This window comes from Ochlerotatus camptorhynchus, unplaced genomic scaffold (genome assembly GCF_037179485.1).
Source record: "Ochlerotatus camptorhynchus isolate MF236.1 unplaced genomic scaffold, CSIRO-AGI_Acam_v1.1 ptg000022l, whole genome shotgun sequence".
Classification (NCBI taxonomy): Eukaryota; Metazoa; Arthropoda; class Insecta; order Diptera; family Culicidae; genus Ochlerotatus; species Ochlerotatus camptorhynchus.
The window spans coordinates 5,980,629-5,986,628 of record NW_027040514.1 but is presented as its reverse complement, the minus strand read 5'-3'; the positions used below and the strand labels follow the sequence as shown (position 1 = coordinate 5,986,628).

Below are 6,000 nucleotides of genomic sequence, written 5' to 3'. Positions count from 1 at the left end.
ACTCTATAGAGCTCTGCTGCGGTGACACACGGCAGGGGGAGGGGGGTTGAACCCGGTGCTCGGAGAGTCCACCAAAGATCGCGGTTCGTTCTCCCGCATTCAAGCAACATTCTCGCCGTTCCAAGCCCGCTCATTCGTGGGGCGTCCGTCCATGTAGGTAAATGTGCCTGCGATTCGGTTTTGATTTGTAAATTTTTGCAGTCTCAGTTCGATCGCGGTGTCGCGCGCACTTGTTTTCTTCTGTCTCTTGTCGGTTGTGTACTGTCAGCCTGTCGATCAAGTTGGATTTCAACGACTCTGCTCTCCACTTGCTCCGTGTTGTTTGTGCATTTTTCGACTCAGCGAGAGTGTGTTCTTGGAAACGACGATCATTCGACGATCGACGACGACGACGACGACGCTAATTGAATTTTTCCACAGGATTTCTGCGGTTTCATTTTTTTCGAGTGCTGAAACGACTTTCGATTTTCGGCTTTTCGGTGGTGCACTGTGCTTAATCGAGAAGAAAACGAATTGTTTAGCATAATTTTAGTTTTTGTTTTGGTGACTGAGTGATTTCAAAGATTCTCCTGATCCCAGTCGGTGCGAGTGACTGCGGGAGAATTAGCAATAAGTGACGAACCCCGAATCGAAAACACAGGTGTTTGAGAGCGGTGAATAAATTAGCGACCTTTCAGAAGTACGTGTGATAGAAGCAAATTACACATCTAGCTACCCTCGGCTCGATCACGAACATCTCGAGTGCCATTCAAACGAAGTGATAAACAACCCAATCTTTGTGATCATTTTTTTTCCGCTGAAGATTTGAGTGATTTCAAAAGTGCCAGACCACAAGGTGCTGAAAGGTTCTTGACTCGACTGTCAACCTGAAGTGGAAAATTGAATAAATCCTAGAATTTTACGACCCGTCCGGATTATCATTGGAAATCATCAGATCCGCTAGTGCTGGAGTATATTTGGCAAACGCTGATCTTCAAAACAAAACAAAAAACATTCTGGAAATACCCGCTGTTGTCATCCTGATTTCGATATTCTTCTTGACTGCGATTATTATTTTTTTCGGTAAGTTAACAATGTTGACATTGATGTATAATTACGCTTAAAGAATAATCAAATAGTTTTAGAACGTAATTACGGTCGCCGAGTTTGACAAGTAAATAATTTCGATGATTGTCGCTCTATCGACATTATTAAATCCAATATCTTATTTTTTATATGGGAAAAGACAGTTGGGTAAATAAAGTTCTTGAGCGCGGATTTTCTGTACCAAAGTGAATCATGTCCTAGAGCATCGTTTAAATTATCATTCTAAGACTTCATATACCCCCTTACGATAACAGGTAAAGACGTGCTGAAGCCGTCATTTCCTCTAGTATTGCGCTTTTTTGCCGTTCAAGTAAATTGTGCTAGGTATATTTTCATTGTATTTCTTTATACAAGACAGAATTTAAAAAGTGTTAACATCATTTGAATAGTACTTTCAAGCCACACAAATACATTCATGATACAATTTCTTAATAAGATTTAAATTTAAATTCTATGATTATTACTCCATATCGAGTTATAGAACCATGGTAAAATTAAATTTCAAGGCTACTACGATGGTGATCTACTAACGGATTGTTTGTCAACAACTCGATGATTCCTTTAATTTCGAGTTCACTGCATACTGCACACTGCAAACTATGTACAGGGTGCGTGACGAATTTTTGCAGTAAATGGCATATTTTAGAAAAAATACACCAGTTAGTTATTCTAGCAATGAATTTTGTGCGATTTATTTTCTTTCGCAACATATGGAAGTTGTAAGTAAATTTATTCAAAAAAATTGCCTTCCCTTTCGACGACTGTAGTTAGACGCTTCCGGAAACTGCAGTATGCACGTTTTAAAATGTTTAGATCCATAGATGTCATCACTGCCTTGATTTTAGCTTTTAGCGACTTAAGTGTGGTGTGAGGGGTTCTATTGGTATCCCGTTGGACGACGCCCTATACAAAATAATCCAACGGATTGATATCGGGACTGCTTGGGGGCCAAATTTCTTCCTCCCAAATTTACGAAATATTTTCCGTAAGCCATTTATGTGCTTTATTAGCAGTATCAGCAGGTGCTCCGTCTTAACACTTTCCCAATTATTTCTTTCATGCATACTCCGGCGCGCAACAAAGCGACAACGGCTGACAGATTGCTCTCTTGTTTCGACATCTTTACGTTTACTCAACATTGTTTGTTTAAATCTTACACCTAATAGTATAAGCTATCCAGTGCTGCCAAATATATCTAAATCATGATGCACAAGCATGAGAAATTACTATTTGAAATTTACTGCAAAAATTCGTCACGCACCCTGTACATGTGCTCTGATGCTGCGATATACGAGCGTCAATATTGAAATAAAATTGAGTCATAACCGACGTGAAATTCAGCTCAATCATACGTAATTTTCAGTCTCAGAACCAGTGTTGGAAAAATATCAAAAAATCAAATCTCTCCAAAGCCCAAGATCACGCTTGATTTTCGTAGACAAAAATCAACAAGCACACAACTGCGGTTGATATTGCAAGATGCCATGTCGCAGCTCGGAATATCAAGCTAACAAAATTCACCAGCTGCAAATCTCTCCAAACTGTGGTGAGATTGAGTTTCATGATTTTTGCTTTACACCCGAACGCAACCGAAACTTCCATAGCGGCTAGCAGCAGTCGCTTCGTGTCTGCCATCGGTGAAGATAGAAAAGAGATAGCATTATTATACCTTCTCTTTCTAAGAAAACGAGGTAGAGCACTACTTCGTCGTAATCGCCCATCTATCGATGAGAAAAGATCAATGATATCAATGATTTCACCGTCCACAAATCAAAAATATGTAGGTTTGTTCCGATGCGTTAGTTCATTAGCTACAACATAAATCCTGTTAGAGCGCATTGTATGAATATTTACGCTCATTGTTCTCAAAACGAAACAAGTGCTCCTAGCGCATCCCCTTTTTCTACGCTTATACGTAGGACGAAGAACATCTAATGGCGTTTCAATGCGTTTGGACGGAATTGAAACTCGTAGAACGAATTTAGAATCAAGAAGCAGTATTAGATTTTAAACAATATCTCAACAACTTGTGACCCTTTATCAAATCCAACGGTACGTATGGAAAAGTGAATAAATTTAGGAGGCATTTTTGACTGAAATATTTAATTTTTTGTTTAAACTCGTTCAGAAAAGAGAGGTAAAGTGCGGGTTGTGCTTAGTAGGACGGAAATTAGATCCTCTCCTCCTCCTTCTTCGCATTTCAAGCTTATTGCATATCGCATATTAGCTTATTGCGTGCTCTCAACTTAGTGTTCTAGATGCACTTCCATAGTTATTAATTGAGAGCTTTCGATGCCTGTACCATTTTTGCATTGATATAATTGTGTGGCAAGTCCAATCATACTTATATGCTCACGGAAGTAGAGACATTTTTCAACCCGGAAAATTTCTAAACCGGACCGGAAATCGAACCCAGCCACCTCCAGCATTGTCTTGCTTTGTAGCTGCGCCTTTACCGACTGAGCTAAGGGAGGTCCCAACGGAAATTAGATCAAAAACCCTATAACGAAATCATTTTTGCGTCGATTCAACTCTCAGCTTCTACTTTACACGTTGTGAATAGTCTCGCAATATCAAGGTAGCTTGTAAAATCAATATCAAGCATTAAGGGTATTCACGTAAACTTCCATTACACTCCAAATGACCCTGCTATTTTTACAACTTTTCTGAAGATTCCACAGTTTTCCAGAAATTTTTGGAACATTCTTGCAATTCTTGGAATATTCTATAACTCCTTGGCACTTCTTGAAAGTTCCTGAAATTAATTAACGGAGTTGCTCGAAATACTCGGAACATCCCTGAAAATAATAAATCTGCGGTGGAAGTCTAGAATTCCCTAAAATCCCGGAACTTCTTATAGTTACTCAAAACTTTCTTGAAGCTCATGGTGCAGTCCTGAATGTATATAATTTAATGCTAATGGTGGTTTCGACTGGTTGATTGGAATTCTTTTATGGGGTGGCTTTCTCAGTCTTTTAGTAGAAACGATGAATTTTTTACGTTCCCGACGTTTCGACCGTTTGGTTGCGGCCTTTCTCAAGGGTTGTAATCAGTGTTGGAAAAGTTCGCGATATTTCACGAAGTTCACCAAGGGAAAAGTTCGCGAGTCATAGGGAACTTTGATGAACTTTTCCATCACTGGTTGTAATGTCTATCGTTTCCCGTTATAAACTTTTACGCATCGAGGACAGCGTAAATGTAGATTTTTCATGACCTGTTGTTACTTGCGCCTCGTTACTCGATGGCTTCAATCTGCATGGTCTGTATCAAGTTAACTATATTATTAATCAGAACATGCGAATTTTGGATTTCGCTTTGGTGAATGAAGCAACGCTCTCTCGATGCCAGATTGAAGCAGCTGTAGAACCACTCTCTTTTCTTGATACCGATCATCCCGCTTTTGAAGTAAATATTAGTCTCGAACAGCCTACTGAATTTGAGAGTTTCCCGGACGAACCTGGGCTTGACTTTCACCTCGCTGACTTTGGAGGATTACTTGAAGAGCTTCGCCAAACTGACTGGCACATCCTTGAATCCGCTGAAGATATTGACATTGCTGTAAGGTACTTCACCAGTGTGTTGAAGAGTTACTTGGTTGATTTTGTTCCACTGCGCAGGCCATATTTGAAACCACCTTGGGGAAATATACATTTACGACGACTCAAACGTCTAAGATCCAAAGCACTCCGAACCTACTGCCAGTCTCGTTGTCCTTTTTCCAAGCAACATTTCGCACGTGCTAGTAACAATTATCGCACGTATAACCGTTATCTGTACAAACGCTACTGCAAGCAAACTCAGTAAAATCTACGCAGACATCCACAAACATTTTTGGAAATTTGTCGGCTCTAAACGGAAAGAGCCATTCAGATGTTTCTGGGCGATGAAGTCGCCACCTCCGCTTTGGAAAAGTGCAATTTGTTTGCCACTCACTGTAGAAGGGCATTTAATGATTCTACGTCGTCTGCACGTCAAATCACAGCAGCTCACCGAGTGGGGTCTGTTCTCTGAGAAGCTTTGCGATCACGTCGAATCAGGTGGACTCCGCAATAAACAAATTGAAATACTCTGTGTCCAGTCCAGATGGCATGCATCCTGAAAAAATGCGGCGAAGAGTTGATTTTCCCTCTTACGACACTTTTCAACATATCATAACGAGAGTGGTTGTTTTCCCACAAGCTGGAAAACATCGGTCATGTTCCCCGTGTTTAAAAAGGGGGATCGACAGTACATCGAGAATTACAGAGAAATAACTTCGTTGTGTGCTTGATCGAAGGTTTTCGAAATCATAATAAATGATGTAATTTTCGACTCCTGCAAGAATTATATTTCTACGGATCAGCACGGTTTCTACCCCAAAAGATCAACATCTACGAATCTCGTCCAGTTTACTTCGTTTTGCATACGCAACATTGATGCTGGTGTTCAGATCGACACCGCATACACTGATTTGAAATTAGCTTTCGATAGAGTTGACCACGGAATATTACTGAAACGTCTAGGAAGAATTCATGTCTCTGCGGATCTTGTTAGCTGGTTTGGATCATACATTACGGATCGTAGCCTCACCGTTAATGTCGGATTTGAATCTTCGGAACAATTTTTAAACTTATCTGGTGTGCCACAGGGTAGCAACCTGGGTCCTTTGTTATTCTCACTCTTCATCAACCGAGCTTTCTCTCGTACTACCATCTGGCTGCCGTGTGTTTTACGCTGATGACGTCAAAATATACATGATCATTAAAGGTATCGAGGACTGCTATGCTCTACAATTGCTGCTGAATAGTTTTGCTGATTGGTGCACCCGGAACTTGCTGACGTTGAGCTTCCACAAATGTAACGTTATATCGTTTCATCGCAAGCTCAACCCGATTACGTATGATTATTCAATTAATGGTCAGTCCCTTGAGCGTT

The 6,000-nt window shown here is 40.4% G+C and overlaps 1 protein-coding gene across 1 annotated transcript in view; it reads left to right on the top strand.

Annotated features, from left to right (window-relative positions):
* Positions 1-223: 223 nt before the first annotated feature.
* Positions 224-6,000, top strand: part of blo (bloated) — a 115,774-nt gene continuing 109,997 nt past the window's right edge. The window contains exon 1 of the mRNA XM_065227009.1: positions 224-1,062. The gene's annotated coding sequence lies outside the window, so the exon portion shown is untranslated. The remainder of the gene's footprint in view (positions 1,063-6,000) is intronic.